The sequence below is a fragment of the Scyliorhinus torazame genome, chromosome 2 (assembly GCF_047496885.1).
Source record: "Scyliorhinus torazame isolate Kashiwa2021f chromosome 2, sScyTor2.1, whole genome shotgun sequence".
NCBI lineage: Eukaryota > Metazoa > Chordata > Chondrichthyes > Carcharhiniformes > Scyliorhinidae > Scyliorhinus > Scyliorhinus torazame.
In genome coordinates this window covers 303,690,103-303,717,261 of record NC_092708.1, presented here as the reverse complement: position 1 = coordinate 303,717,261, position 27,159 = coordinate 303,690,103, and the positions used below count along the sequence as shown (strand labels likewise).

Here is a 27,159-nt window from a genome sequence, read left to right as displayed (position 1 = left end):
TTTCAGGACTTGCAGGAGTAAACCGGAGCATAGAATCATAGAATCATAGAATTTACAGTGCCGAAGAAGGCCATTCGGCCCAGCGAGACTGCACCAGCCCTTAGAAAGAGCACCCTACTTATGCCCATACTTCCCCGTAACCCCACCTAATCTTTTTTTGGACACTAAGGGCAGTTTAACATGGTCAATCCACCTAACCTGCACATCTTTGGACTTTGGGAGGAAACTGGAGCACCCGGAGGAAACCCACGCAGACACGGGAAGAACGTGGAGACTCAGCACAGACAGTGACCCAAGCCGGGAATTGAACCCGGTTCCCTCGCGCTATGAAGCAACGGTGCTATTGGATAAATAGTAATTAATGTCAATCAACCTCTCTCACACTGAAAATTAACTAATACTGGTGTTGAACCTCATTCCTTCAAGTTTGAATTGCTTTTCGAGATTTTTTAAAAATGTAAAGCTTCAGATGTTATTTCATTTACTTTTCCTTTCTGTCCCTTTCATCTCTTCTTAATGCAAAGTTTCTTTCCCTCTCTTTATTTCTCTTCATGTGCCTGATTTGGCACCAAAATCACCCAAGTTAATTTACTATTTCTTCTCAGTTCTTGTGCTTTTTAATCCTTGTATTTACTTAACAAGGGACTTTTCTCTTTGTGCTTTCATAGGATGCGCACGGCACTGGCAAGACCAAAATTGTTGCTCATCCCTAATTGCCCTTGAGAGTGTGGTGGTGAGCTGCCTGACTGATCCGCTGCAGTCCATCCTTCCAATGAGCAAAGGAGTTCCACAATTTTGATCCAGTGACAATAAAAGAATGGGGATATAATTTCAAGTCACAATGGTATGTGGCTTCTCTGGGAAATTGCATATTGTGGTGTTCCCATGTGTGTGCTGCCCTTATCCTTCTAGGTGGTAGAAGGCACAAGCTTGAAAGATGCTGGTGAAGGAGATTGTTGAGTTGCTGCAGTGCATCTTGTAACTGGTACACAGTGTTGCTACTGTGCATTGATGGTAGATGAGGTGCCAGTCAAACAGATTGTGTTGTCCGAGATGCTGATGAGCTTCTTGAGTGTTGTTGGCATTGTGTCCATCCAAGCAAGTGGAAAGTATTCCATTACACTCCTGACTTGAACCTTATAAGTGGTGGACAGGCTTTGGGGAACAGGAAGTGAGTCATTTCGTACAGAATACCCATCCTCTGATCTGCTCCTGTAGCCACAATCTTTCATTTTCTCGTCTCTGGTTAAGCCTCTAGTCAATGGTAACTCCCAGGGTACTGATGCAGGGACTCAGTGATCTTGTTGCCATTGTTAAGGGGAGATGGCTGTATTCTCTATTGTTGGAGATGGTCATTGTCTGGCATGTGTATGGTGTGAATGTTACATGCAAATTATCAGCCCAAGCCTGAATATTGTCAGGTCTTACACATGGACAAGTACTGCTTTAGTATCTGAGGAGTCATAGATGGGTTTAAACATTGCATAATCATCAGTGAACATTCTCACTTCTGACCTTATGATGAACCAGCTGAAGATGGTTCAGCCAAGAACACTACCCTGAGGAAATCCTGCAGTGGTGTCCTGAGGCCGAGATGATTGGCTTCCAACAACCATAACCATCTTCCTTTATGGTAGGTATGATTCAAACCTGATTCTCATTGATTTCAGTTTTGCTCGGACTCCTTGAAACTACACTCAGTGAAATGCTGCCTTGATGTCAAGGGCACCCACTCTCATCTCACCTCTTCCAGTCAGCTGTTTTGTCCATATTTGGATGAAGAAGCCAAGTGGCCCTAATGGAGCCCAAGTTGAGCCTCAGTGAGCAGGCTATTGTTGAATAAGTGCTGCTTGATATCACTTTTGATAACTGCTTTCTTCACTTTGATGATGATCGAGAGTAGACTGTTGAGATGGTAATTTGATAGGTCGGATTTGTTCTGCTTTTTGTCAGGATATAGCTAGGCAAGTTTCCACAGTGTCAGAAAGATGCCTCTGTTGTAGCTGTACTGGAACAGTCTGGTTTGGGGCCTGGAAAATTTTAGAGCAGATGTGTTCAGCAATGTCTGAACTTGGCTGATAAGTGGAAAGTAGCATTTGTGCCACACAAGTGCCAGGCAATGACCATCCCCAACAAGAGAGGATCTAACGATCACCCCCATGACATCAAATGGCATTACCATCGCTGAATCCTCAACCATCAATATTCTGGGGGGATTACCATTGACCAAAATCTTAACTGGACCATCGATATAAATACTGTGGCCACAGGAACAGATCAGAGGATGGGAATTCTGGAGCGAGTAACTCACTTCCTTAAGCTCCATGCTTGTCCACCATCTACAAGTGACATGTCAGGAATAGATGTTGTCAGGTACCATAACCATTGCTGTATGAAGTGCCTTCAGACATTTTTTGATATCATATAGAGTGAATCAAATTGGCCAAAGACTGGCATCTGTGATTTGGATACCTCAGGAAGACACAAAGATGGGTCATCTACTCGCACATCTGACTGACGATTGTTGCAAATGCGTCAGCTTTATCTTTTGTACCAAATTTGTGGAGGAACCTCCTCTGCTTAGTTGTTTAATTATCTACCACATTCATGACTGGATGTGACAGGACTGCAGAGCATGGACCTAATCCATTGGTGTGGGATTGCTTAGCTCTTCCTTCTGCGTGCTGCCTTCGTCGTTTGGAGGGCATATAATTCTGTGCTGTTGCTTCACCCAGGTTGGCACTTCATTTTTGGGTACGCCTGGTACTGCTTCTGGCATGATCTCCTGCATTGAACCAGATGAATCCCAGCTGGCTTGATGGTAACAGTAGAGTGAGGATATGCAGGGCCATATGATTACAGGTTGTGGATGAATACAATTCTGCTGCTGCTGATGGCTCACAGTACCACATGGATGTCCAGTTTTGAGCTGCTGGATTGGCTCTGAATCTAGTCTACTTAGCATGGTGGTAGTACCACACAACACAATGGAAAGTATCCTCAGTGTGAAGACAGGATTTTGTCTCCATAAGGACGGTGTGGTATCACTCCTACCAATACTGTCATGGGCAAGTCCACCTGCAGCAGGTAATCGGTGAGGGCGAGGTCAAGTAGGTTTTCCTTTGTTGCACATGCTCTGTCGCAGGCCCAGTTTGGCAGATACATCCTTCAGGGCTCAGCCAGCTCGGTCAGTAGTGGTGCTACCGAGCCATTCTTGGCGATGGACATTGAAGTCCCCACCCAGAGTACAGTTGATGCCCTTGCCACCCTCAGTGCTTCTTGCAAGTGTGTTCCACATGGAGAAGTACTGATTCATCAGCTGAAGTGGGGCAGTACATGGTAACCAGCAGGAGGTTTTCTAACCTGTGTCTGACCTGATACTATGAGACTTCACAGGATCCAAAATCAATATTGCTGAGGACTCCCATGGCAACACCCTCCCGACTGTCATTGCACCGCCACTCAGTTCCATCACTCAGTTCCTATTGTTTCCTTCACTCGCCATTATCACCTCACACTATCAACAACTTTGTGGCCAAAAACATATTAAGCTGAAGATGCAGGGGCAAGTCTAATAGAACATTCCAGTCGGGACCCCACTATAGGAAAATCTGGCCCATTAATACTATGTTATACATTGCTAAATTTGCTGATGACACAAAGGTAGATTGGAGAGTAAGTTGTGAAGAAGACATATGGAGCCTGCAAGGAAATAGAGATAGGTTAAGTAAGTGGGCAATAATTTGGCAGCTGGAGTATAATATTTGTCCACTTTGGCAGGAAGAGTAGAAAACAGCATACTATTTGAATAGAGAGGGTTTGCAAAACTCTGAGGCACAGAGGAATCTGGGTGTCCTAGCAGAAGAATCACAAAATGTTAGAACGAGGTACAGGAAGGGAATTGGAATGTTGTTGTTCATTGCAAGGAGATTGGAATACAAAAGTATGGAAGTTTTGTTCCAGGTGTACAGGGAGTTGGTGAGATCACATCTAAAGCACTGTATGCCATTTTGGGCTCATTATTTAAGAAAGGATATAATTGCGTTGTAAGTAGTGCATCGAAGGTTCACTCACCTGATTCCTGGGATTAAGAGGTTGCCTGCCATATGAGGGAAGGTTGGACAGGTTGGAGTTTAGAAGAAGGAGAGGTGACCTTATTGAATTAAGAACCTGAGGGGGTTTGACAGGGTGGATGCTGAAATGATGATTCTCTTTATGGAGAGACTGGAAGTAGGGGGCAGGTCTCCTATTGAGATGTAAATTAGGAGAATTATTTCTCCCTGAAGGGCATTGGTTTGTGGAATTATTTTCCCCAGAGAACAGTGGAGGCAGGGTCATATGAGTATGTTTGAAGTTGAATTAGATAGATTTTTGATTGACAAGAGTCAGGGAAAGTAGAAGCCACAATCAGCTCCGCCATGGAACAGGCTTGGGGCAAGGGGGGTGAATGGCCTTCTCCTGCTCCTAATTCATAGGTTCATATCGATATGTTATGGGCTAAAGATTTGTTCAAGCAGTGCCACTTCAAAAATGGTAGAGGCGCTGCCAACCATTACCTGCACTGACCACATGGCTTTCCTTATGGATATCATTGAGGAAGGTCTTGAGGGCTCGGCAGGTAACAGTCTATGGTGCTGTCTGTCCTGCCCCAGGTAACAGTAATGCCTGCAAAGCATTGCTTTGGAGCAGTGCGAGGTGGTCAAATTTTTCACCCTATGGTTCATAAGTAAAGATGAATTGATAACTCATAAACAGAAATAAAATGTTGAACCACGTAAATCAAACTCAGGAATAATTTGGAATCGCCTAAAAATGAGCAAGATGTCAATCCATTTTCCTTTACAATAATAATCTTTATTAGTGTCACAACTAGGCTTACATTACCACTGGAATGAAGTTACTGTGAAAATCCCGTAGTCACTCCAGCGCCTGTTCGGGTCCACTGAGGGAGAATGCAGAATGTCCAATTCACTTATCAAGCACGTCTTTCGGGACTTGTGGGAGGAAACCCACGCAGACACGGGGAGATCGTGCAGACTCTGCACAGGCGGAACCCAAGCCAGAAATCGAACCCGGTCCCTGGCGCTGTGAAGGAACTGTGCTAACCACTGTGCTACCATGCCGCCCTTATTCTTTCATGGAGAAACATATAATCATCTATTGGTTAAAAATGTAGATATGAGGCAGAATTCTCCGGTATCGCCGCGATGTCCGCCGACCGGCGCCAAAAACGGCGCAAATCAGTCCGGCATCGCGCCGCCCCAAAGGTGCAGAACCCTCCACCCCTTGACCGGCCGAGTCCTAACCTTGAGGGGCTAGGCCCGCGCCGGACTGATTTCCGCCCCGCCACCTGGCGGCAGTGCCCTGCCAGCTGGCGCGGAAATGACATTGCTGGGCGGCACATGCGCGGGAGCGTTAGCGGCCGCTCACGGCATCCCCGCGCATGCGCTTTGGAGGGAGTCTCTTCCGCCTCCGCCATGGTGGAGACCGTGGCGAAGGCGGAAGGAAAAGAGTGCCCCCATGGCACAGGCCCGCCCGCGGATCAATGGGCCCCGATCACGGGCCAGGCCACCGTGGGGGCACCAGAGCCCGCCCGCGCCGCCTTGTCCCGCCGGTAAGGTAGGTGGTTTAATCCACGCCGGCGGGACAGGCATTCTAGCAGTGGGACTTCGGCCCATCCGGGCCGGAGAATCGCAGGGGGGGCCCGCCAACCGGCGCAGCACGATTCCCACCCCCGCTGAATCTCCGGTGCCGGAGAATTCGGCAACCGGCGGGGGCGGGATTCACGCCAGCCCCCGGCGATTCTCCGACCCGGCGGGGGGTCGGAGAATCTCGCCCATGGTTCCCACTTATAAAGTTTAGTAAGGCACATGAATAGATTAGGATTGGGTTAGAGTTCGAGTGAGAACTGAGGGGATTTACAAATATGTCAGCAGAGATGCAGGATTTCTGATATCTGGAGAGAGACCAAAGAACCTCGAGCATATCCACCTGAGAAAAGTGTGAAGGTTCAGAGAAAATTTAATAGAGATGTTCAAAATCATGAAGTGTTTTGACAGGGTAAATGAGGAGGAACTGTTTCCAGTGGCAGAGCGGTCAATAAGCAGAGGAGACAGATTTAAATAATTGGGATAAGGACCAAAGACAAGATTAAGAGAATGTTTTTTAACGCAGCAATCTGATATGGAGCAAAATTCGCTGGCATCCCTGTGCTAACTTTTGGTTGGTTCACTTGGCTCTGTTTTATAACCTTTGCTCTCGAGTCGCCAGGTATCTTTATGATACCGCCACGAGGTTCAAGTTCGAGTAATGATCAATAACTCAATACACCGATTAGTAAGATTCAAATCAAAGCACATTTATTATACACAGTAATCGCTACTCATGCACAAATTCTACGTCTAAGCTACTTCTACGACTAACAGGCCTGTACTTAACTTCGGACTGGCCCACCAGGTCAGGGGAACAAATGGCCTTTCGTTCGGGTTCTGAGTCTGCGGGATTCGAAGTTGGTACGGATTGATAGCTAGGAGCGCCTATCTCGTAGCGAGCGTTGACTTAAGACTTACGATCTCTCGGCGGCCGTTGGACCGGTCACGGTCAATGTTGGTTCGCGTTGCTGGGTGACCCGATCAAGAGTGGGCGATTTGAACTTGGGGGCTTAACTTTATAGACCCCAGGGGCTTCCCGCCTTTTGGGGCGGACCCTGTACCTGGTTCTAGGTGATTGGACTCCGTTACAATCGCTTGGTTCAATTTCTCCAATGCTGGAGTAGTTCCCTGATCGATGGGCGGTCTTAAGGTGTCCGCTAACCTCTTTTGTGTTGGCTCCTGCTGGCGCTGGGGAGTCTAGCTTAGTTTTGTTTGTCCCAAATGTTGCTATTGTTCCCGAGGATTGCTTATTAGTATGCAGATGGTTGCTACATTATTATGCAGATGGCTGCTAGTATCGATGCTGTCAGGGCCTTTGCAGAGTTAAATACACAGCAAACTTGCACCTGCTGGTTTCTGCCTGTGTTGGCTGAATTTCCCTTCAGCCTTTGCCGTTCGCCATTTTAAATCGGGACTTGGCCAACTCAGCTGGCTACACACCCTCCTTGTGATCCTAACGCGAAGCGTGAAGGATCACATAACTGCGTTGCTTTCCATTCCCTGACCCGGCGAGCACTTTTCGATGGCCTCTACACTGACCATAACTATGCAAGAAAATTTTAACTAACAATTCTGAGGGGCGCTATGTCAAACAGGGACATGCATTACAAAACAAGAAAATGGGAACCTCTAACTATCCTTAATAAACTACACTCACTCAAATATTTCATCACACTAACTTCCTAAACCATACAAACAAAACCATGGCAGTTTTATACACATTTTTCTGGCTTGGCAGTCAAGCTCAGGATCGTACAATTGCTCATGAACATTTCTTTATTTACAACAAATCGCAAACGAATGCTCTTTATTATAGATCGCAGGGGTTGGGGGTCTGGTCGTATCCGAAAATAGGGGACCTTATTCTATATACCGGGGTGCGAGCGCGGTAGGCTCTCCTTCTCCATTTGCTCAGACGAATAGTCTGCACGATGCAGCAGAGTATCGCCAATACTAATAGGGATTCTATCACGTAGGACAGGGAGTACCAGGTTATAAACCTGTCACACCAAGATGGTGTGGTGTCGCTTGTGACTGGGCTCTGGGTACTGTGGGGAAGTGAATCATTAACGGCTGGGGGAGGTGAGGTCAGGGGGTTCGCGTTCGCACGCAAGCAAATGTCCAGTATAACGATGAGCCACACGGAGGATGTCCTCATGGTTCTTCTTCTTTCACTTCTCTTCTCTTCTCTTCTCCAGTCCTGGAGCTTCTGAAGTTCTGTGTGATCAAGCATAGTGTCTGTTACTACCTTGTGTTAATATCTAGTACGATAGTCTGTCTGTCCTTTAGTGCCAATTGCTCCCTTTATAATTGGTCACTATGTGTGACTCCCTCATTTTTTTTTCAAAAACCGAATTTCAGGACAAGACACACATACAGATAATGAACCAGTGCGAGCCGTCTCACAGACTGTGCAGTTTACCATCCCAATGTTTCAGGATGTAAATAGCAGAGGATTGGCAACCTAAGGGTTACCTAAAACAAAACAAAACTTTTTGAACCAAATTTTCCGAAATGAGGTGCGTATGGGCCGCGGCGGGTAAGAGGTGGATGGAGTCCCCGGGTAGGACGGCGACCAATGCCGTGTGTGCCCTACCCGAGCGTAGCTGACCAGAGGGGGGGTTCCCAGGCAGGGCGGGTCCCAATGCCGTTTCTCCACTGCCTGAGCAACCGACAAGAACGGGGAAGAAATATAGTCATCATGGGGGGCTGCCAGATTGGTTCTTCCTTCGAACCAGAAGGGCAGTTATGAACGGGGGTCTGTGTATCTGTCGACAGACGAGTTCCCCTGAACTGGCGTCTGGGACATTTACAAGTCTCTGCGGGCAAATTCTCAGAGGTTTCGGCCGAAGAGGCGTGGGGCCGTGGAAAAAGAAATTCCAGTCTAACATACAACACTTAACAAAACACTACAAACAGCATAAAACATGCTGCAAGTTCCATCAGAAAGGACACCGTTTCTCCCAAGCGGTTCCTTTTAAAACATCATCTGGACACCTCAGTTATCGGTTGCGAACATGGTCGCAAAGGGGTTCTCGTTTTGGGAGTCAGACTCCAAGTCATCATCTTCTCCCGGATGCCAAACTCTCGAGTGTATCAGAGCTGATAGGGCTGCATGGTGTGATTTTGAATCGCTCTCGTCGTTCCGGACGCGTCTGTACGAATTATCTCTGTGCCAATAGGTGGTGTCTAGTTCTGTGGGGATGGAATCGGGGTCATCATTGTAGGCCGGTGGTCGGTGGTGGGGTTTGTTTAGGAAAGTGATCATGAAGTGATCCCTTGAATCGTGGTCAGGTTCGCTGGGTGTGGGTCCTGTTGCATGGGGATAGTAGGGAGGTGTGCTGTGGCTATTGTCTGAGTCATAGTCGCTGTCGCTGCAGTCTGTGGGCGTTCCGGGGCGGAGTGTATATTTCGGGGGTGGAGTTGAGGTTGAGTCCGTGACTGGGCTGGATGTGTTGGGGGAGGGTAGGGTTACATTGGCTGTGGGCGGGGTGTGGTGTGCTGCGTCGAGCATGACGTGGTGTGCGTGGTTAGACTGTGCTCCATATGCCTTCAGCTGGTTGATATGGAACCACGCAGTCTTTCCATTGGGGTACTTTATTTTGTAGATGGAAGGGCTTACTTTGTCCGCAATGGAGTGCGGACCCGAGTACTTTAGTGACAGGAATGTGCTGGGGTTGTATACGGAGAGCATGACTTGCTGTCCTACACTGTACTCAGTCGCATGCACTGTCTTATCGAAACAAGCCTTGCTCTGTTTCTTTCTTGTGCCCAATTTCACTGCGGCTGCTAGCTGAGCCGTTTTAACATTCGCCAATTGTTCTACTGCTTTCTCGTGTGTGAGGGCCGTCACTTCGGGGCTGGTCAAGTCTAAGCCTAATAAAAATGTTGTGCCTTTCATGGGGTGTCCGGTCATGACGGTGTGTGGGGTGTAACCTGTAGAAGTTGAAACTGTATTTCGCAAAAACATCAGCGTAAAAGGAAGGACTGAATCCCAAGTGGTGTTGTTTTGCTGGACCATTTCTCTGAGGGTGGATTTTAGGGTCCGATTCATGCGCTCCACGATACCACTTGACTGGGGGTGGTGTGCAATGTGGAATTTTTGGGTATTGCCAAATATCGTGAGGCCGTTCTTCATGACACGTCCCATAAAATGGGAACCTTGGTCAGATTCAATGCTGCGGGGGAGTCCCCATCTCGTAAAGATGTGGTGGGTTAAAATCTTGGCTGTGGTCTTTGCCGTGTTAGTTCTGGGTGGGAATGCTTCCACCCATTTGGTAAACGTGTCTATCACCACGAGTACATATTTATAACCATTCCTACAAGGGGGCAATGTCCTATAAAATCAATCTGGAGGTTAGTCCAGGGGCCATTAACGGGTCGGGTGTGGCTGAGCTGAGTCTTTTTGGCATATCTGTCCGGATTATTCTGGGCACAGATAAGACAATTCTCAACGTAGTGAGTAACATCTTCTTTTAAACTCGGCCACCAGCAGAGCTGCCTGCGGTAGGCTGTAGTGGGATCGATTCCATGATGTCCATGACCGTCATGGAATAATCAAATCAGTTGATTCCTGTCCTGTTCAGGAACCACATAAAGGGTGTCTTTTAACACCACACCGTCATGTGTGGTCAGAGCATTTTTAAACCTCTCATAGGGTGCTGGATAGTTTCCTTTTAAAATCGCCTTGGGATTGCTGTCCTGCTTCTGGGCCTGCACTAGATCCTCAATCTTAGTCTGCGAGACCTGAACTGCATTCACTGGTGCGCTTTCGGGGGGTGTCCAAAAATATCCGTACCTGGAACCTGCTTTAGCCAGTGCGTCGGCCTTTACATTTCCAGGGGGGGAGGAACGATGGTGACTTCGAACTTTGACTATACCAAAAGTTCTGTTCTGTGCTCTCTCTAAGATGTGACGAAGCAATGGGGCTGAAGGGAGGGGTTTTCCGTCTGAGGAAACAAATCCTCTTGCTTTCCACAGGGGTAGGAATTTTGTAAGGCTGTTGCAGACATAGAGGCTGTCTGAGTATATAGCTGCTGGGCTGGGGAAGGAATCTGGGTGTTCCACTATGTATGCGATAGCCGCAAGTTCTGCCGCCTGCGCGCCTAAGTGTCCTGGAAGTTTTGTTGCTATTTTTTCTAGGGCGCGTCCCTGCACGTCCCCGACATAAATACCGCATCCTGTTATGCGCTTCCCCTCTAATATTGTGGAAGATCCATCCACATATATCTTTATGGGCTTGCACGAGTCGGTGTGCTTGAGGCTCTGGGTTGAACTACCTATCTTTCTGGGGGGTGTTTTAGCAATAAAGGGGCCTGTGTTGTGGTGTGGAGAGATGATATCACATTCGTGGGCGGTTCCGGGGTACTGTAAGTTGTCGGCTAAAAAAGTGTGGGTCTTTGTCCTTTTAACAGTGATGTCCCGTCCCTGCAAAAGAAGGGTCCATCTGGCTGCTCTTATCTGACTAACTGTACCGTCCTTGAGTCGTCCGTCCAGTAAAGGTTGGGTGGGGGTGTGTTCGGTGAGAATTGTGATGGGGTTGAGTCCGGTAATGTACGAAAAATACTGTACTTCCCAGAATACTGCGAGCAGGTGCCTTTCACAGGCTGAAAATCCCTGCTCCACAGCATCTAAAACTCTGGAGGCATAAGCCATGGGGCTTAACTGTTCATGCCGTTCCTGAAGGAGCACGGCCGAAAGGGTGCGGTCTGTGCTTGCTACCTCTATCGCGTAGGGGGAAAGTGGGTCTGGAACTTGTAGTGCCGGGCTGCTATGAGTGCCTGTTCCGTATGCTGCGGAAGCCATTCCCAGGGGGCTCCTTTCTTTAGGAGGTCTGAGAGGGGTGCTGCCTTGCTGGCGAAACCGTCAATGTGGTTTCGGCAGTAGCCAACCAGTCCTAAAAACGACCGGAGGGCTGAAACGTTCTGGGGAAGGGGCAATTTGACAATCGAGTCAATCCTTTTATGCTCGATCTCGCGTCTACCATGTGTGATAATTGTACCCAAATATATCACCTTATCTTCCAAAATCAGGGCCTTTTTGGGGTTAACTTTACAACCAATTGAGGGTACGAGTTCCAGGAGTTCGGACAGAAGCTCAATGTGCTCTTCCTTGGTGTCTGTCTGCAGCAGTAGGTCGTCTACGTACTGGACCAGACATTCGGGGCGAGAAAATTTGGTTAAACCATTTGCCAGCTGTTGGTGGAAAATGGAGGGGGAGTTGTGGAATCCTTGTGGAAGGCATGTCCACGTGTACTGTTGGTTTTTAAAAGTGAAGGCAAATTTGTACTGGCATGACTTTGCCAATGGAATGGACCAGAATCCATTCCTGACGTCCAAAACCGTAAAGAATCGGGAATTGAATCCCTACTTGAGCATGGCCTCGGGACTTGTGGCTACTGTGGGGGCTGCTGCGGGGGTGATTTTGTTGAGTTTGTAGCCAGGTAAAATGGCTGTGTTCCGATTAATCTGGCCAAAACCCAGTTTAAAATGGCAAACCCGAAAGACTGCTGGGAAAAGCAGCTAAGAAGACACAAGCAGGCAGCTGCAGACAGTATTGCATATTCGGCTCTGGGAAGTTAGCCCAGATCGATACTCAGGGCTATCAACAGCCCATCAACCCAGGTATTTGCAGTTGCATTCAGGACTGTTTGCAGCCCATCTATTCAGACATCCACAGTTAAATCGGCTATCCCCAGGAACAATTGCAACATATTAGCAATTGAATACCGGGCCAGACCTGTCGGCGCCTGCAGTGGCCGAAACAAAGACAGGTGAGCGACCACCCCCCGATCGAGGAATCGCCTCACCATTGGACACAAATAACCCCAGAGATTGGGGACAGATCCAATCACTTGGGACTCAGGGTCAAGGGCCGCCCCGGGAGGCGGGAAGCCCCTGGGCCCTATAAAAGTGAGGATCCAAGTTCAGATCTCTCTCTCTCTCCTCTTCGCCTGCTCGAGACCTTCGCAAGAACAGCAACCAGCAACAGTAAGTTTGAATCCAGCGATCGCTATCCGGTAGACACCTAGCCACCGATCTGTAGCAGCCTTTTGAATCCCGCGGGCCAGATCTGATTGGACAAGCCATTCGTTTCCCTGACCTGGTGGGCTCTTCCTAAGTTAAGTATTGGCCAGTAGTGATAGGTTTATTATACAGAAAGTAGTATTAGGGTATTAATTTTGCTTGTTGGATATAATAAATGACCGTTGTTTTAATCCTTACTAAGTGGTGTGCTGTATTATTAATCATAACCTGAACTTGAACCACGTGGCGGTATCATAAAGATACCTGGCGACTCATGAGAAAAGGTGACGTAATCAGAGCAAATAGACTAAGGTTAAAAAGAGCAACATAATTGGCGACATCCTGGTGGGACCCGAATTAGAAGTGGAAAACCACTCCGGGAGAACCCCAACATTTTGAATTAGAATCCAATCGGAAACAAAACAAAACAAAAAACCACAAGTGTTCAAGCGGTTCTGGTTAATAATTCACAATTCGGAAGTGTGTATATGCATGCGTAACTAACAGGGTTATAAGGCAAAACTGATAGATTTTTTGTTGCGTCAAAACTATCGGCAGTTGGTATTTCGGAAATTAGCACAAGCCATACCCGCAACTACCACACCACCTTAGCCCCCTGTTCTAAATTCGAACGTAACGAGCAGATAAGAGAGAGCCATGCAGACAATGCAAGCGATGCAATTCCTCATGAACCCCGAAGATTTTGCTGTCGCACCAGTCAGCAGCGTAGGAGTGGGACAGTGTCCCGTTTGGGAAGTGGAAATCCGCAAAATTCTGCAGGGCAAAGGATGGCCCATGTGGAAGGATTTCTGCAATAACGACGACTCAGGTCCTGGAAGTATAGGGCATACTTGGTGGGAGAACCTGAGTGAGATCCACAAAAAGAGTTTAGCAAAAGCACGCAAGCCGATGGCAATTGTGTCCTATCTGGCACAATTGTGAGGCACAGAGGAGGTCGTCAGGACGCTCTGCAAGGAAATAGAAGGCATACATCGGATGAGTAAAATCGATGTATGCGAAGTTGAGAAAGAGAACCTGGAGTTAAAAGGGAAATTAGCAGCAAAGGACGAAGAGGTGGCTGACGCCAAACGGGGTCACTAATCTTGTCTGGCGCACTTGAGTAGTTTCCAGTCACAATATGAAAAGGCTTATCAGGACCTGCAGCGTGCAGTCCTGGTAAAGAAAGAAACAGAAAACCAGTTAGAGACGCTCCAGAAACAATGCAGTGATCTCAAGGCAGCCTTGAGAGCGCTCCACGCCACAACCACGGAACAAAGGCAGAGTACTTTGGACCATGCAAAGTGCCGAAAGCAGATTGCAGACTTGAAAGCACTGCTTTCTGTCCAAAAGGGATTTCAAGAAACCTTTGGGGTAAGTTTAGACCAGGAAGACGGCCCTGATTGGGAAGAATTGCAAGAGACAGCGCAGAGATATGTTCAGGGAGCATATGCGCAGAGAAAACCCCAAAGGAGGAAAGCACCCCCACCCCCCACACAACAGATAATACAGGCTCCCATGAACCCTGTAACAACCCACCGCACCGCCACAGCAGACGAGGCGGAGGTCTTATATTCCACCCCCCTCACAGTGACCCAATTACGGGACGCGTGTGCCAAAATCACACCGTTCCTCCCCGCTTCAGATCCACACCATTTCTTTGCCACCGTCAAACACCAGGCGACTATGTACGGCCTGGATGAGAAAGAGCAGGTAAAGCTCACGGTCCTCAGCTTAGACCCATCGGTCGCAGCAGCCCTTCCCGACCCGCAGAATTTAGGAGGAGGCACCCTTGCAGAAATGCAATTGGATGCGATCGGGTACAACCGGGGCGACCCCGTAGACGGTCTGAATAAATGCAGACAGAAAAAGTCTGAACACCCCACAGTGTTCGCAGGACGCTTGTGCATTCATTTTGAAGCCGTTTTCGGCAACGTAGATCGTGCCCATTTGTCCCCAGACAATATGGCCAAGTGGACCCGCACCCTTATCTCCCATGCCACGGAAGCAGGACAGAATGCCTGTAGCAATTATGACCCCTCGGAGGAGGCTCATAATGAGAAGTGGGTGGTCAAGAGATTGTCCCACGTTTGGGAACAAGCGGCTCACGGTAAATCAGCAGCTAGAACCCCCGAGGAAAACCAAGCCGCCGTAGACGTGCAGGCAGTAAGAACCACTCTCCACAACCCCGCCTGGGTAAACAAGGGAAAGAACAGCCCCCCAGCCAAACCGCAAGAGTGCGACAATTGCGGACAATTGGGACATTTTGCTAGAGAATGCAATGGCCCTAAAAAAACAGAGTGCCCAACCGACAGGCACTCTCAATAAGAAAAAGGCAGAGCCCATAGCGACCGAGAACTGAGGTGTCCACATGATGATTTAAAGGAGACACTTGGTGAAAAGTGTTGTCCTTCCTGATGGAACCTGCAGAATGTTTTATGTTGTCTGTCTGTTTGTTAAATGTTGTTCGTCCTACAGGAGAATGTTCTCACCGCCCCACACCCATTCACCTGAACTTTTAGCCCTTTTCCAATTGGACAAGCCAGACGCTTGTTCAGCGGTACCAACTTGTCCACAGATACCTGGTCACCAGGCCAGACGCCCATTCAGAGGAACTAGCTTTTCAGCTGCTACGTGGTCACCAGACCAGAAGCCCATTCAGAGGAACTAGCTTTTCAGCTGATACGTGGTCACCAGACCAGACGCCCGATCGTAGCTACTCTTCGGATTTGATGGTAGAATCAGAACAGTAACCCCACCATGATGACTACATTTTTGTCCGTTCTTTGGTCGCTCAGGCAGTGGAGAAACGGCGTGAGACCCACCCTGCCTGGGGACCCCCCCCCCGTTGGTCAAAAACGCTCGGGTAGGGAAGATACGGAATTGGTAGCCGTCCTACCCGGGGACTCCACCCAAGTCTTACCCGTTGCGGCCCACACGCACCTCATTCGACCTTTTCTTTCAAAAACAGTTTTATTTTATTTAGGCAACCTTTGGGTTGCTGCCACATGCCATTTACATCCTGGAACATTTGGATGATAAACCTAGCACTGGTCCACCATTGGGAAGTGTGCCGTGTCCAAACATTTGTTTTGAAAAAAAAAAATGGGGGGAAGAGTCACATACTGTGACCATTTATAAGGGTTTAATTGGCCCCAAGAAGGACAGACACACTAACACACCAGATATTAAACCAAAGTATTTACACACATTACGCTTGTCTTACAGAACTCCAGAAGCTCCAAGTCCGGAGAAAACCAGCGAACACAGGAAAAGGAAGGAAAGAAGACAGCCATGAGGACTCCTTTCATCGTGCTCAACACTCTTTTGATGAACTTTTGGTTGCGCGGGAACGCGGACCCCATCACTCCAAACCCCTTTACTGTTAACACTTCACGGCCCAGTAGTACCGAGGGCCCAGTCACCAACCACGCTGCATTATCCTTGTGTGCCAAGTTCATAACTTGGTACTCCCTATCGTACATCATTGAGGCACTGTTGGCATTGGCTATACTCAGTTGTGCAGTACAGACCATGCGCCTCCGCAAGTGGAAAAGGAGAGCGTACCGCGCTCGAACCCCGGTCTATCGGATCCAATCCCCGATATTCGGCTATGACCAGACCCCAGACCCCCGTGACATATGAATAATAAAACATGCACTGGCGGTTTTTCCTGTAAATGAAAAGAAAATGTATGGAAATGTATGATCCTGAGCTTGACTGCCAAGCCAGGAAAGAATATATTAAATGTTGTGATTGTTATTGTATGTTTAGAGAGATAAGATTGTATAATGCTTGAAAAATTGTTTAGGTAAAATTAGAGGTTCCCAGTTTATTTTTTTATAGATACATGCCCCTGCCTGACATAGCGCGCTGAAGAATTGTTTAGGTAAATTTTTGTGCATAGCTAGGGTCAGAGTAGTGGCCATGTAGGAGGCCCCCCACCCCGGTCAGGGAACGAAGAGGACAACATTTATGTGATCCTTCACGCTTCGCGTTAGGATCACAAGGCGGGATTGTAGCCAGGTAAAATGGCTGCGTTCCGATCAATCTGGCCAAAACCCAGTTTAAAATGGCTAACCCGAAAGACTGCTGGGAAAAGCAGCTAAGAAGACACAAGCAGGCAGCTGCAGACAGTATTGCATATTCGGCTCTGGGAAGTTAGCCCAGATCGATACTCAGGGCTATCAACAGCCCATCAACCCAGGTATTTGCAGTTGCATTCAGGACTGTTTGCAGCCCATCTATTCAGACATCCACAGTTAAATCGGCTATCCCCGGGAACAATTGCAACATATTAGCAATTGAATACCGGGCCAGACCTGTCGGCGCCTGCAGTGGCCGAAACAAAGACAGGTGAGCGACCACTCCCCGATCGAGGAATCGCCTCACCATTGGATACAACGACCCCAGAGATTGGGGACAGATCCAATCACTTGGGACTCAGGGTCAAGGGCCGCCCCGGGAGGCGGGAAGCCCCTGGGCCCTATAAAAGTGAGGATCCAAGTTCAGATCTCTCTCTCTCTCCTCTTCGCCTGCTCGAGACCTTCGCAAGAACAGCAACCGGCAACAGTAAGTTTGAATCCAGCGATCGCTATCCGGTAGACACCTAGCCACCGACCTGTAGCAGCCTTTTGAATCCCGCGGGCCAGATCTGATTGGACAAGCCATTCGTTTCACTGACCTGGTGGGCTCTTCCTAAGTTAAGTATTGGCCAGTAGTGATAGGTTTATTATATAGAAAGTAGTATTAGGGTATTAATATTGCTTGTTGTATATAATGAATGACCGTTGTTTTAATCCTTACTAAGCGGTGTGCTGTATTATTAATCATTACTTGAACTTGAACCACGTGGCGGTATCATAAAGATACCTGGCGACTCATGAGCAAAGGTGACGTAATCAGAGCAAATAGACTAAGGTTAAAAAGAGCAACAAGTTCCCGGTAACCGATGGTCAATCGCTATGATCCATCGGGCTTTTTCACTGGCCAAATCGGGGCATTATTAGTGGAGGCTACTGATCTAAGTACGCCCTGCTCGAATGAGCTTTTGATTACTTTTGCGATTTCTCCCTCTGCCTCTTGGGGAAATCCATACAGTTTTTGGGGTCTTGGGTCAGGTCCTGTGATTTGTACGGAACAGCCATCGGCCACAGTTGTGTTTGTGGGTCGCGAATGCTGTCCTGTTTTTCTGTAAAACTGCCCTAACCTGCTTGTCTGTGCTAAGCGTGGTCGGGTTAAACCAAAATCCGCCTACTGCGCTAATTTTGTTGGCGTATTCACCTATTGTGAGCGTTGCGGGGTTCTTGCAGACTTTGCCATTTTCCAGACACACTGGTTGACTGGATCAAATGATAGATTGTGGGAATTCATGAAGTCGATTCCCAGAATGTGTTCTGCTGTGTGGGGCAGGTCAACTAAAACTACGGGGTGCTTGGTGGTGATGTTGCCGATTTGAATGGGTACATGGGCTGTGATGTGTCCCTGCTGTGAGTGGCCTGTAAAGCCGCTGAGGGTGATAGTGGCTGTAGTGGGCCACGCGTCCTTTTGGAACATGGTGGAGGAATTTATTGTGGTGCGGGACCCTCCTGTGTCCCAGAGAAACTCGATGGGCTGTCCCCGTATTTTCGCTGCAACTACCGGTCGTCCGGACCTATCCCAAAGGGTGTCGCAGACCCAACTGGGGGAGCCCAAACACCGTCAGTCCGTTCCGGTCAGGTCCATCTGATCTGAACGGGTGCTAACACTATGAATGGGCTCTGTCTTATTCTTACTTAGAGTGCCCGTCTGCTGGGCTCTCTGTGGCTTTCATGGGGCATTGCATTCCCTTGCAAAGTGTCCCAACTGTCCACAGTTGCAACACTCCTGTAACCTTTGTGGGGGGCTGTTCTTTCCTTCATTTACCCATGCGGGGTTCTGGTGTGTTTTAACGGCTTGTACATCTGCGCGGCCTGCTTTTCTTCGGGATTTTTAACTGCGGGTTTGCTTTGTACAGACTGCTCCCAGGCGCGGGACAATCTTTTTACTACCCATGTTTCATTATGAGCCTCCTCTGAGGGATCATAATTGGCGCAAGCTTTTTGTCCTGTTTCTGTGGCATGGGAGATAAGGGTGCGGGTCCATTTGGCCATGTTGTCTGGGGACAAATGGGCGCGGTCTAAGTCTCCAAAAACTGCTGCAAAGTGGATCCACAGGCGTCCAGTAAACGCTGTGGGGTGCTCGGTTTTCTTTTACCTGCATTTATTGAGGCCATCTACGGGGTCACCCCGGTTATACCAGATCGCATCCAGGATCGCGGTATGCATTTACTGCAAGGGTGCCTCCTCCTACATTCTGTGGGTCGGAAAGGGCTGCTACGACTGAAGGGTCTAGACTCAAAACTGTGAGCTTTACATGCTCTCGCTCATCCAGGCTGTACACGGTCGCTTGCTGCTTTACTCTGGCAAAGAAATGGTGGGGGTCTGAGGTGGGGAGGAACGGTTTGAATTTATCGCACGCGTCCTGTAATTGGGTCACCGTTAAGGGGGTGGTATACAAAAATTCCATGTCGTCCGATGTGGCTGTGAGGTGGGTGGTTACTGGGTTCATTGGAGCCTGAACTATCTGCTCTGTGGGGGGTTGGGGCACTTTTCTCTTCTGTGGCTTTCCCTGCACACATGTTCCCTGAACATATCTCTGCACTGTCTCATTCAACTCTTCCTAATCAGGGCCGTCTTCCTCATCTAATTTTGCTCCAAAGGTTTCCTGGAATCCTTATTGGACTGAAAGCAGCGAATACAGCTCTGCAATCTGCTTCCGGCACTTTGCGTGGTCTAACGAGGTTTGTCTTTGTTCTGTGGTGGCAGCATGGAGTGCTCTTAACGCTGCCTTCAGGTCACTACACTGCCTCTGCAATGTCTCTACCTGCTTTTCGGTTTTGTCTCGTACCAGGACTGCACGTTGCATGTCCTGATAGGCCTTTTCATACTGGGACTGGAAGCTGCTTAAGTGCGCCAGACAAGACTGGTGAGACCACTTGGCATCATCCACCTCTCCGTCTTTTGCTGCCAACTTCCTCCTCAACTCTAAGTTCTCTCTTTCTACCTCACTTACATCGCTGGCTGGTGCCGGGGAGTCTGGCTTAGTTTTGTTTGTCCCAAATGTTGCTATTGTTCCCAGGGATTGCTTATTAGTATGTAGATGGTTGCTACATTATTATGCAGATGGCTGCTAGTATCGATGCTGTCTGGGCCTTTGCAGAGTTAAATACACAGCAAACTTGCACCTGCTGGTTTCTGCCTGTGTTGGCTGAATTTCCCTTCAGCCTTTGCCGTTCGCCATTTTAAATCGGGACTTGGCCAACTCAGGTGGCTACTCTGCATCTTGTTTCTAGGAGGCGGGAGGCAATCCATCATTGGCCGGCGGAAGGATCTTCTCCCGCTGCCGTCAATGGGATTTTCCAGTGAATCCACCCCACGTCGCTGGGAAATCCACGTGAACAGCTGGAAGATCCCGCCCATGATCTTGATTGCACTGCCTGGAAGGAAGGTAGATGCCAATTCAACAATAACTTTCCTTGAATAAATACTTTGGTCAAAATCTACGGAACTATGATCAAAGGTCAAGGAGAAAGTGACACTAATTGGAGGCACTGTTGAAGAGCCAGTTCAGGCCCAATAGACCAATGGTCGCTTTCTGTGCTTTCTCATACTGTGAGATAAGAATGAAAATCAATGCAAACATATTTCCTTAAAGCTTAATTGACAGGCTTACAATTTTAAATGCTGTTGGTTGGTACATTTAGAAGAAGGAAACTGCAGGAAGTTAGTAATCTGCAATAAATCATAGACTTGAATTTGACAATTTTCAATTCATTTGAAACCTCTAAGGTCTGGCTTAACTAAAAGCTCAAGAGATCCTCAATGGCCCCCTGCTACAATAATTGGAAGCAAAGAAGTCTCAGTAATTAGCAACAGCCCTTTGAGGAACTGTAAATGCAATAATCTCAAATTGTTTTCATTACCATGTAAGTTTTCAAGAGACAAAAGTTTGGAGGGAAAAATGTATCATATTACTTAGCTCATATTTCCTGCAATATTCTATATGCTTACACTTCAGATCAGCAAAGACGTGAAAACGGAGATGCCTTGGAAAATAATTCTGATAACAGAACAGATCATTTCAATGTCAAATCTAAAATCCCAAGGTAATTGCTGCACACATCAAAATGCATCAAAGGTACATTGAAGCTGGTTTGCCATGCTGAATGTAACATCAGCGCCTGACGCAAGTGAAAACATTCCTCGGAGACAGCCCAACGCAGTTACAATAAGCAGAATTCTAAGTTTTTTTTCCTGTTTTTTTAATTTAGAGTACCCAATTATTTTTTTTTCCAATTAACGGGCAATTTAGCGTGGCCAATCCACCTACCCTACCCATCTTTGGGTTGTGGGGGTTAAACCCACGCAGACATGAGGAGAATGTGCAAACCCCACACGGAATACTGTGAGCAATTTTGGGCCCCACACCGCAGGAAGAACATACTGGCACTGGAGCGGGTCCAGCGGAGATTCACAAGGATGAGCCCAGGAATGGTAGGCCTAACATACGATGAACGTCTGAGGATCCTGGGATTATATTCATTGGAGTTTAGGAGGTTGAGGGGAGATCTAATTGAAACTTACAAGATAATGAATGGCTTAGATAGGGTGGATGTAGGGAAGTTGTTTCCATTAGCAGGGGAGACTAGGACCCGGGGGCACAGCCTTAGAATAAAAGGGAGTCACTTTAGAACAGAGATGAGGAGAAATTTCTTCAGCCAGAGAGTGGTGGGTCTGTGGAATTCATTGCCACAGAGGGCGGTGGAGGCCGGGACGTTGAGTGCTTTAAGACAGAAGTTGATAAATTCTTGATTTCTCGAGGAATTAGGGGCTATGGAGAGAGAGCGGGTAAATGGAGTTGAAATCAGCCATGATTGAATGGTGGAGTGGGCTCGATGGGCCGAATGGCCTTACTTCCGCTCCTATGTCTTATGGACAGTGACCCAAGGCCGGTATTTGAACCCCGGTCCTCAGCGCCGCAGTCCCAGTGCTATATATATTTTTTTTAATGCTCTGTACAGAGTAGCTACAAAGAAGAAACTTAACCCGGGAATAAAACAGTATAAAGATACTGGGCGGGAGTCTCCATTTAGCCGGCACCCAGGGGTTTCCCGACGGCGTGGGGCTGCCCCACAATGGGAAACCCCATTGACCGGCCGGCGTAACAGAGAACCCCGCCGGCGGGTCGGGTAAGAAAAGTGGTGTGGCGGAGCGGAGAATCCAGCCCACTGTTGGTTCTTATCTGGGTAGGCCGAATGGCTGACGTTGTTAAGACGGCAACATTCCTGCTTTGAATGAAAAGTCTTCAAGGGTTGCATTCTCACCCTAGTACACATCAGGAAGTGGTCACAGTCAGTGGCATGGTAGCTGCATGTGTTGAGAATTTGACTGAGGCAGTCATGCCTGCTGATGATCAAATTGGTGCCGATGCCCTGTACGTGATACTTTGTGGCATAGTTTTTTCTGAAAGAAAATGTTAATTACACAAAGCTTGTGATAGAAGAAAAGCTCAAGTAGTGCCTGTCTTTTATTATTTATCTTTCCTAAGCTATCATATCCGAGGTAGGAGGTCAGTGCCTCGTAGTCCGCTTTCTTTCTTGCGTTGAAATCCGCTAGTAGGTAAAGATCTTCTGATTTAGGGATTCTGCTGACAGCTGTGTCAAGCTCCTCGTTGAACTGGTCTTTGACCTCCATCGTGGAGGTTGACAGCCCCTGTATGAGTTGACAAGCGGATAGGAAGAATACATTCTGAACCATTTGAGGGGGTTCTGTCAAGAGCAGTTAATTGCTTACACTGAAAACTACATCCCACTCACATGTTTCCTCTGAACTCTTCTGCTCAAGATGAAAATCGGGCTGAATTCTCCATTTGGGAGACTCAGAGCGGGATTCTCCATTGCGGGACGCCGAAATCGTATCCAGCAATCGGGCGGAGAATCACCATTTGTGACCAAATCGGGATCGGTGCCGTTTCCAGATGCACCGCCCCCTCCAAATCGGCATCATCTAGGAGCACGCCGCACATCGTTGCGACGGCGTCAGCGCATCGCTTTGAGACCCTCCCCAGATGCTCCGCCCCCGATGGGTCGAGTTCACGACCCAACGGGTCGCATGAGGTCTGAGTTTTCGTAAACCCGGCGTGTTGGCTGCGGACTGTATCCAGCGCCACTACAGTCGGTGGGGGGGGGGGGGGCTGTGCTGCTGGCAGGGGGGCTTCGAAGAGGGCCAGGGGGATTGGTGGGGAGAGGTCCAGGGGTGGAGAGGGGGTCCTGAGGGACCCTATTTGGCCAGCCGGGTCCGTGGGCAGCCATTGCCATGTTGTATGGCACTCCTCCCCCCGCCCCCCCCCCCCCCCCCCTTTCAGGTCATCGCCGTGCGAATGCGCAGCCACGGATCCAGCAGTTCTCCGTCCGTTTGTGACAGGACCGGCAGGAGTTTTACCCGGCGCCGCTGCTAGCCCCCCACCAGGCGGAGCATCGGTGCGGGGGCAGCGCCAACTTTTTCATTGCAAAACAAGACACTTTTTCCGGAAAAAGCCTCAAAATCGGTGAATGCAGCCCACCGGAGCTGAATTGCACCAGTTTTACGATTCCCCTGCGGTTGTAAATCGGGATGAAATTTGGTGTTCGAAGCCATGCAAATTTATGCATGCTGTGGAATACAAGGGTTTCCCAGGGAATCCTGCTATCGGGCCGCTATCTGGAGTGGATGGCCCGATAGCGAGGTCCCGCAGCCAGCATTCACCCCCCCATTGCAAATCGGTCCTGACACCCCCCCCCAAACGGACGCCAGTCCCCCACCCCCAGATTGCCCACATGCCCCCCTGCTCCCAAGTACGGGGGAGTGAGCCAATCCTCCCCCACCACCACCCCCACAGAGAACCCGGTGATAGAGACACCCCACAGGGTCTCCTGTGATAAGGATACCCCCCGCCACAGGGACACCTTGACTAAAGGGATCCCCCCTCGGAACCCCCTGACTAAAGGGACCCCACCCATGGACCCTCTGTCTAAAGGGACCACCCAGAGACCCCCTGACTAAAGGGACCTTCCCAGAGACACCCTGACTAAAGGGACCTTCCCAGAGACACCCTGACTAAAAGGATCCCCCCCTAGGAACCCCCTGACTAAAGGGACCCCACCCAGGGACCCTCTGTCTAAAGGGACCACCCAGGGACCCCCTGACTAAAGGGACCTTCTCAGGGACACCCTGACTAAAGGCCCCCCCCCCCCAGGGATCCCTCAGTAAAGAAATCCCCCTGCCCCCTCCCCACCCCTCCCCTAGAAAAGATACCTCTGTCTGGAAGCTACATAGAAGTCCAGAAAGGGATGTGGGAAGCATTATAGCTGTAATACTTACCTTGCAGCTCCTCGCATCCATTTCTTGAAGGAGCAGCTGTGCCTGCATTTGGTTCCCACATCTGCAAGCCATTCATAACTTTTGAGTAGTGGTCAGTGATTGACTGCTCGTAAAAAACATCTGCAGCTTTGATCCATTCATCTCTTCAAGCTTCAGTGGCCTAAGCAGTGCAACCCCAATGTTTTTTAACATTGACCATATCAAAGAGATGCAAGTGTACTAAGTGCATTCTAATCACTCAGGCGTGTGTTTTCACTGCACTTGGGGGTTTCTGTGGGGTATCCCCCTATCACAGGGGTCTCTGTGGAGAGTGTCCCTATCTCAGGGGTCCCTTTGGGGTGTCTCCCCATCTCAGGGGTCCCTTTGAGGAGTCCCCCGACCACAGGGGTTCCTCCGGGGTGTCTCCATATCAGAGGAGTCCCTGTGGGAGCACTCCCTATTACAGGAGATCGTGGATAGGGTGTGGGTTGGATCACCCCATACTTGGGGGTGCGGGGACACCCAGGCAATCTGGGGGTGGTGTGCGATGCAAGGGAGGGGTTCAGGGCCGATTTACGGTGCAAGTATGTGGCCCTCGGGTGGGCTTGGATGGTCTCTCCAAACATGGCCCTGTCATGGTGGGCCTCGTCTTGACCCATGGTACATCGCGAGGTCCACCAGGTCAGAGCTATGATTGTAGAGACCACAAGTGAATGCCACCCACGTGATTCCCGGCTGCGGGGACCGGAGAATCATGGGAGGGCGGAGCATAGGGCACCGGGCCCGCTAAATAGATGCAAATGGGTCATTACGATCCATTTGCATTTATTTACATGCTCCCACTGGCGTGCAGCGTGGAACTCATTCACACCACCAGCGGGACGTCGGAGCATCACGTTTGGGTCAGCGCCTGGCGGCGATCCCAATTTTGCCTCGATGCCTGATTCTCCATCCCATCAAGGAATGCATTCCGGGCATCCCGGGACGTTGTTTCTTTCTGTGATCCACCTTAATCGAGCCTTGATTCTTGTTGGGAAGCTATGTGAATGTTCAGCCTGAATTCCATGTCAATCACAGTGGTCTTACACATATTGACCAGCTGCAAATTTCTATCAATTCTATGAAGCTACTCCTGCTATTTCAGCTTTCATTGCAGAGTTGTCATGGTCTTTCTTTCTGTTGTTTTGTTTGTCTGGTGCAATGGATTTGGTTCACTTGTTGAGAAGAGACTCTAATCTCCAAACACCCATTAAATGAAATGGGCCGTGGTGGGTCAGCACCTTACCCATCATGGGTTTCCCAACTTGAGTTGAGTGGCCACTGACCAGTGAGACAGGTTAGTTCCTCCCACCATTGGAGACTATGCGTAGCACCTGCTCTCTACGTCAATCAAGTTGGGCTCATAACTATTGAATCCGGTGTTGTATTAAGGCTCTGCAGTGAAGCTGAAGTGTCCTCTCTAGGACTCAAGCCAGAACAAAATTTATGGAGATCATTGGCTGCTCAAATGTTTGGGCCCCTATCCAGACCACACTAGTTAGGTCCAAGGAATGAAAAGTACTACATCTGGCAATGGTTTGTTTCCTGGAGTTGCTGGAAAGGTGACAGATGTAGACATCAGTCCACTGCCTTTGTGCTCCACTCCAGATCTATTTGTCCTGGTTTACTCTCTTAGCCTTTAATTTCCCTGAGGTATTCACAACATATTGCAGCTATACACCCATAGCTGGTAGGTGGATTTATAAGCAACATGACATGTCCACAGACTGGTGGGCCTGCACACTGCACGCCTGGAGGCCAAACCACTGCCAAGTTCCTCTGAAGCTTAAACTTCAGGCTGTGAAGAACTCAGTTCCCATGTGTCGCCACAAGGAGGCACAGCTGAGGACTTTCTGATTGAGAGGGTGCTGCTGACAAGGAGACTTAGACATTTGGTTTTTCTACTTGCAATGCTGCTAGACCCATCAAATCAACCTGTTTGACACATCAATGCTAGTGTTGTAGTTGTAGTCGTTCTTTGATTGTCACATGGAGTGAATCAAATTGGCTGAAGACTGGCATCGCCTCAGAAGGAGGCCAAGATAGATCATCCATTCAACACTTCAAGCATAAATGGGTACAAATGCTTCAGTCTTGCCAGTGAGCTTCTCAAAAAATGCAACTAAATTAGTCAGACACGACCTGCCCTTTACAATTCCCTGCTGGCTCTCTTTGATTGCTATCCAAATGCTGAGTCAACCCATTCTTGATGATAGATTCCAGTAATTTCTGCACAATTGTTAAACAGGTCCAGGGTTACCCCATCTCTCCCTCCATATCTTCTTCATTTGCTATTTTCTAATCCATAGCACAATCCTTGAATTTAGACAGCTTTGGAAAATTATGACTAATTCATTTGAATTTATTTTCCTATGTAACCTAGATCATTCACGATGTGCATAACAGTTCAAATACACTTCAAATATACCCCTAGTCCTTCCATGTTGCCCAATTTTTGTTTCACTATTTTATTCATTGGAGATTATGACAGAATAGATGTTGGGGGTTGATTTGTTTTTTTATTGACAATAGTTGCTTTGGTTGAAATCAGTGGTGTGTAATTAACAACAATTTGGATTGATATAGTGCCGTTAAGGTAGTAAAATGTCCCCAGGCATGTCACAGGCGGGTTTTCAAACAACATTTGACACTTAATCACAGAGAGGGATAATAGATCAGGTGATCAAAGGCTTAGTCGAAGAGGGTTTAAAAAGTGCCTTAAAGGTGGACAGTGATAAAAATCCAGAGGGATTTAGGGAGAGCATTCCAGAGCTTCAGGTCTAGGCAGCTGAAATTTGGCTATCAATGGTAGAGCAATGAAAATTTGGGAGGCTCAAGAAACCAGAATTGGAAGTCTGCGCATATCTCGGGTTGTAAGGCCGGGGAAGTTTACAGAGATAGGATGGGGCCATGCGATGGAGGGATTTGAAAACAAAGGGCTGAATTTTCCATCAAACATCAGGACCACGACACGGGCCCATATGTGAGCCCCAACCCCAATGGTGTGAGTTCCGTCCAGGTCAACACCTC

At 48.5% G+C, this 27,159-nt stretch overlaps 1 long non-coding RNA gene across 1 annotated transcript in view; it reads right to left on the bottom strand.

The window, feature by feature from the left end:
* Positions 1–6,317: 6,317 nt before the first annotated feature.
* Positions 6,318–27,159, bottom strand: part of LOC140399555 (uncharacterized) — a 97,044-nt gene continuing 76,202 nt past the window's right edge. Inside the window, exon 4 of the long non-coding RNA XR_011937716.1 lies at positions 6,318–7,868. This is a non-coding gene — a long non-coding RNA (uncharacterized lncRNA). The remainder of the gene's footprint in view (positions 7,869–27,159) is intronic.